Source organism: Hyaena hyaena, unplaced genomic scaffold, assembly GCF_003009895.1.
Source record: "Hyaena hyaena isolate Hyena2069 unplaced genomic scaffold, ASM300989v1 scaffold_1159, whole genome shotgun sequence".
Taxonomy (NCBI): domain Eukaryota; kingdom Metazoa; phylum Chordata; class Mammalia; order Carnivora; family Hyaenidae; genus Hyaena; species Hyaena hyaena.
Genome location: NW_024081792.1, coordinates 533,367 through 539,779, shown reverse-complemented (window position 1 = coordinate 539,779; position 6,413 = coordinate 533,367).

Genomic DNA, 6,413 nt, shown 5'->3' with positions numbered 1-6,413 from the left:
ATCTCTCAGGTTTTGTAAGGTTTCCAATGTCTTCAGATCTTTTCTGTGTGATGTATGGGCGTGAGTGCAAGTACGGAGCTCCTTACTTCTCCGCCATCTTGCCCTCTCTCCAGAAGCCATATTTTTAATTTGGCCTTCCCATGGGTTTATTTTAATGGACTTTGTCTTTCAAGGCTTCCTTAAATTCTGTCTTGAGTTTGGAGTCTAAAACATGTCACTTTTTTCAATTTTGCAAGTCCTCACTTTTCTGAAATATTTTTATTCCTTCTCACTTTTGCTTACAAACCAACCAATTCTTTTTTGAGCTTATAAAGTCTTGCCAAAACATAACCAGCAGCAATCAACAGACACTAGAAACATTGTTTTCTAATTATTTCTCCTAGAGCCACATTTTCTTTAGCTGCATAATCTTTCCAAATTAATGCAGAAGTTCATTTTATCAGCAACCAAATAAGAATTGTGGCCTCACTAGCTGCCATTATCAACTTCCATGCTGTTCACCACTAGCTTACTAAACTAACACCACATATTTTAGGAAGGGAAGTGAAACTTCCTTAAGCAATCTAATAATAAAACGTAGAAAAAGTTATTTCCTTTTAGTTGTCGTCTACGCTGAAGTAAAAAAGAAAAATTCCTCTCATATTTCATCCTCATATGTGTGGGTATGGGAAGATAGTGAAGAAATGGGGCAGATAGTGAGGAAGATGAGAAATTATTATTATCATGGAAGTGCCCCCACATCAAATACCAATATTTGGTCCAAACTGGTCACAAGGCTCCACCAAACTGCAAGGGAAAGGGGGAGTACAGTCCTCTCCTGTGCCTTAAAGGCGAAGAGAACTGGACAAACATGAGCATGTGAAGTCTATCATGCCTTGTATGCTCAGGTTTTCTAAATTCCCCCATCCACCCCTTAGCTTTCTTTTACACCTATTTGTTTTCTTATTTCAAAGAACAGTTTTTTCATCTTTTATTTGTTGCTTATTATTTTTTCATCTCCCCAGCTAAGATTATAGGTTTCATGATGACAAGGATCTAACTCCTTTTTAGTTACACAAGCCTTAGCATAATGCCCAGGACATTATAGGCATTCAATAAATATCTGTGGGTATAAGGAGTGAATTAATGGATGAATGCATGAATGAATGAAAGGATGGATGGATGGATGGATGGATGAGAAGCAGACTTGGATTTTTCTCTTCTCTTTCTGCAGAGTCAGCACCATGTCTACTTTGCTTAGCTCAGAACCTGAACCCTTCTACAGAGATCATGTCTGTCTGAGCCTCCTGAATTGCCAAACTTGTGACAAACAATAGGTAATCCTATCCAGGGAGATACAGGGCAACATCATGGAGATAACAGGGCCATAAGACAGGTTCCAGGTATAGCTGAAGGGCCATCTGGACACCCACTCCCACCCACTTTCGTCAGAGTCACCAAAGCTACAGTGGGGGCTGGGGGTGGAGCTGCAGGTGCTGACAGAGTAGTGAGGCTCCCACAACTTCCTCCTTCCTGACCAGCTCAGCTTGTTTACTCAGCAGAGTTGTCTGGTGTATAGCACTCATCTTCCCCACAACCAGCCGTATTTCTCCACCTTCCCATAACACACATAGCTGAATTTCTTAAGGGAGGGATTTTTCTTTTTAGGTTTTGTGGACACTAAGTCTTAAGTTTGACTACTGTGACTCCACTTTGGCCCTCTACCTGACATCCTCCAGGAGTGCCAGGCACCTGACTTACTTTATTAACTTAATTAAAGTTTGGATTAATGACACTCTTCTGGCTCTCTTCCTAACTTGGTGACTGTTCATCTAAGTGTTCTTCCCAGGCTCCTCTCCAACCATTAATATTGGTACTCACTAAAATTCAATCATTTCCACATACACTTCCTGAATAATCTCCTATTGGTGCACCACTAGCTAGATGTGTGACCTTGGGCAAGCTATTGACCTCCGTGTGCCTCAGTTCTTTCTTCTGTGAAATGGAAAGAATAGTATTATGTGCCTCCTTGGGTGTTGTGAAGACTAAATGAGTTGAAACAGGTAACATTCTTTTTTAAAAATTTTATTAAGTTTTTAATTTTAATTGAGTATCGCTAACATACAGTGTTCTGTTAGTTTCAATTGTATGATATAGTAATTCAATAATTCTATACATTACTCAGTGCTTATGACGATAAGGGTACTCTTAATTCCCATCACCTATTTCACCCATCTCCCCACCCACTTTCCATCTGGTAACCATCTATTTGTTCCCTATAGTTAAGAGTCTGTTTCTTGGGGTACCTGGGTGGTTCAGTTGGTTAAGTGTCTCACTCTTGGTTTTGGCCCTGGTCATGATCTCATGACTCATGAATTCAAGTCCCACATCTGCTGTCAACGCAGAGCCTGCCTGGGATTCTCTGTCTCCCTCTCTCTCTGCCCCTCCTACCCCCTTCTCACACTCTCTCTCTGTCTCAAAAATAAATAAATATTTTTTTAAAAAAACAGAGTTTGTTTCTTGGTTTGTTTGTCTCTCTTTATTCATTTGTTTTGTTTCTTAAATTTCATGAGTAAAATCATAGGGTATTTGACTTTTTCTGACTAACTTATTTCACTTAGTATAATACTCTCTAACTCCATCCATATATTGGCAAATGGATTTCATTCTTTTTTATGGCTGAATAACATTCTATTGTGTATATATACCACCTCTTCTTTATCCATTCATCTATCAGTGGACACTTGGGGCCGCTTCCATAATTTGGTGATGGTAAAATATGCTGCAATAAACATAGGGGTGTATGTATCCTTTCAAATTAGGTTTTCATATTATTTGGGGAAATACTTAGTAGTGTGATTACTGGATCATAGCGTAGTTCTATTTTTAAATTTTTGAGGAAAAACTCCGTACTGTTTTCCACAGTGGCTGGACCAGTTTACATTCCTGCCAACAATGCACAAGGGTTTCTTTTTCTCCACATCCTCACCAACACTTGTTTCTTGAGATACATGTAACATTCTTAGACTGGTGTCAGCCACATGGTAAATGCTCAGAATGTGTTGTCAATGTGCTTGTTATTCTCTTTTCCCATGTCTTTGACAACCAGCTGTATGCTCCCATTGCCAAATCTCCATCTCAAGTCCTTCCCTTTCCTACATTCTTCATGGGTATTTTTGATTGCCTCTAGCAGACATTTCTGCTTATATGTCCAGCAATCATCTCATACCCAAAATAGAACTCGTTTTCCCCTAAAACTTACTTCTCCTCCAGATTTCTCCTCCAGAATTTTGATGTCATTTAAGGATATCAGTCTTTCAGGCTGGAAAACTTAGGGTCACCTGTGAATGTCACTCCATTTCCTGTGCAGCTCGATACTGCCCCCAGACTGTCCCTCATATTGGACCTCTTCTCCACACCCACTGAAAGTGGACCAGGCCCTTATTCCCTCACTACACTCTAGTTGATGCCACACGGTCCTATCAGAGTTAACTTCCTGAAAGAAATCTGATTTAGGCTGGAGAAACTGTTATGGACATATGAAAAGTACAAAGTATAAAAGCTCATAGCAATATTGCTTGAATTAGGCAAAAACTGGTTTAAAGAAATCAAAGAACAAACATCCAACAGCATCATAAAGGAAAAATTGCAAAATATCCAAACAGGACAATGCTATACAGCAGTGTAAATAAACAAATGCTGCCACAGCGACAATCACCAAGGATGCATGTTAAAAACATTATGTTGTTGGACTGCCTGGGTGGCTCAGTCGTTAAGCATCCAGCTTCAGCTCAGGTCATGATCTCACAGTTCGTGAGTTCAAGTCACATGTCAGGCTCTCTGCTGACAGCTCAGAGCCTGGAGCCTGCTTCAGATTCTGTGTCTCCCTCTCTCTCTACCCCTTCCCTGCTCTCTCTCTCTCTTTCTCTCTCAAAAAGTAAACATTAACAAAAAAAATTTTTAACCCATTATGTTAAGCAATAAAAATCAAACACAACGAAAATTTTAAGTATGACTCCATTTATTAAAAGTTCACAAACAATTAAAATGAAATTTTATTTTCTGAGGATGTTTATAGAAGTCATGCAACAGTAAAGAAAAACAAAATAATGAGGAAGAATCATAGACACAGTGGTTATTGTCTTTGGGGCTTGAATGAGATTATGATTGGGATAGAAAGAAGGGGCGAATGCTCACAACGGTATATTTCTATACCAGGGTGAGGGATACAGAAGTGTTTGCTTTATAACTATGCTTTATACAGTATATTTGTTTTAGTAGTTTTCTGACTGTGGTTATATTTCTTAACTTACCAGGCAGAAAATGAAAAAAATCCAGTCACATTATTTTCTCGTTGAAAATCCTCAATATTACCATTGTCAAGAAGAGAAGTTCTGGGGGTGACTGGGTGGCTCAGTCGGTTGAGCATCCGACTTTGGCTCAGGTCATGATCTCACGGTTCGGGGGTTTGAGCCCCACGTTGGGCTCTGTGCTGACAGCTAACTCAGAGCCTGGAGCCTGCTTCAGATTCTGCGTCTCCTTCTCTCTCTGAGCCTCCCCTGCTCACCCTGTCTCTCTTTCAGAAATAAATAAAAACATTAAAAAAAATTTTTTTTGAAGTTCTGTATTCCGGGCAATATGGAATCTCTTCCCAGTCCTGCTCCAGCCACCTCTGTCCTCTCCATCCCATGCACCCCAGTTTCCAACAGCACTGACCCCCTACATGACCTGTACTTATGTATCATGGTGTTCCTCATTTGTGTGCCTTTTCGCTTGCTCTGATTGCTGCCTGGAATGCCATTTCTCTGTTCTTCACCTGACAAACTACTCTCCTCCTTTGATACTTTGTCTGATGTCGTGTGTGGCTTCATGGAAGCTACCCTTAAAACCCCCAAGCGGAGTTAGTGGTTCTGTTTCCTTGCTCCACACTATAAAATAAATAAGGAAGTAAGTCTGCAATAGTTCTCACTGTGCTTACTGCAGCATTCCTTGCCAGAGTTCCGTCTCCCCTACTAATCAGGGAGCTCCCAGAGGGCCAGGACCTCTTCGTGTTCATCACTGTGTCGTTCAGTGAAGTCAGTCATTGCCTGCCCATAGCTCTTCTCGCTCCTGAAGGAACCCTCACCGCACTGCATATTAGCTGCCTCTCCTTCTCAGCTGTCTCAATTGATGTCATACAATTTTTGTGAGAATTGAAGTGTGATAGTGAAAGGAATCGAGCACAGTACTCAGAACACTTCGGTTTCAGTTAGATTTTAGAAAAGATTTTTTTTAGCAGTGGTGACGCAGAAATGTGCTAGAGGGCGCTAATTCCCTGCCATAATAGGCTCTTCTGCTCTATGGGGTGTTAACACCTGACTTGATCATCTAACAGAATCAAAGACAGTTTAGTAAACAAATTATCAGCCATCTTTATTCAGGGAAATAAATGACTGTAGTTCAAGAATTTAAGTCTGTAACTTGAAATTATTTGGAGGAAGAACAATCCAATTACTGGATTGATGGCATCATAAATTTGTTTTTATCCATGTTTTGTTTATTCCCCTCAACCTAGGGTTGGTCCATCTTACAGCGGGAAATGTCAAAGCGGGCAGTGTTGGTTTTGGTGACGCCTTCACCTGCACCAAATTGAAAAAATGCCCAACATGGTGACTCTTTAGCTGTGAAGAGAGAGGATTGGGCTAAACCAGCTCCAGGGTCCTTTCCAATTCTAACATTCTGTAATATACAATTCTGGTCTAGAAGGAAAAGGCGTGATCTCCAAAAGTTATAAACATTCAACCGAAAAGTGGCAAAATTCAAAGTGAAAAAACAAATAATTCTTTAAATCTTGCAAAACAGGAAGATAAAACAAAACAAAAACAGTTTCATTTTTTTCCTTCCATAGAATGCTGGGGTTTAAAAAGCAGTGAGGGGCACCTGGGTGGCTCAGTGGGTTAAGCGCCCGACTTCACTCAGGTCATGATCTCACAGTTCATGAGTTCGAGCCCTGTGTCGGGCTCTGTGCTGACAGTTCAGAGCCTGGAGCCTGCTTCAAATTCTGTGTGTGTCTCTCTCTGCCCCTCATCCACTCATGCTGCCTCTCTTTCTCTCTCAAAAATAAATATAATAAAAAATAATAAAAAATAATAATAAAAAGCAGTGTGAGTAACAAGTGACTGACTATATCAAAGATACATTGATTGTGAAGTATTTTCTAGACTCTTTTATATCTCCACACCTGTTAATAATTATTGCAGACAAATCTCTGTCTTAAGGGAGAGTGATAAGGTAGGCTTATTTTATATAAGGTATTAGCCAGCCACTATAAGTCAGCATTATAGTTTTACAATGATTTCATTCATTTCAAACAACCTGAAAAACTCACAAACATTTATGAGTAAGGGCAAAGTCCAGATAACAATATTAAGTTAAGAGATGAATATGAAGGAATC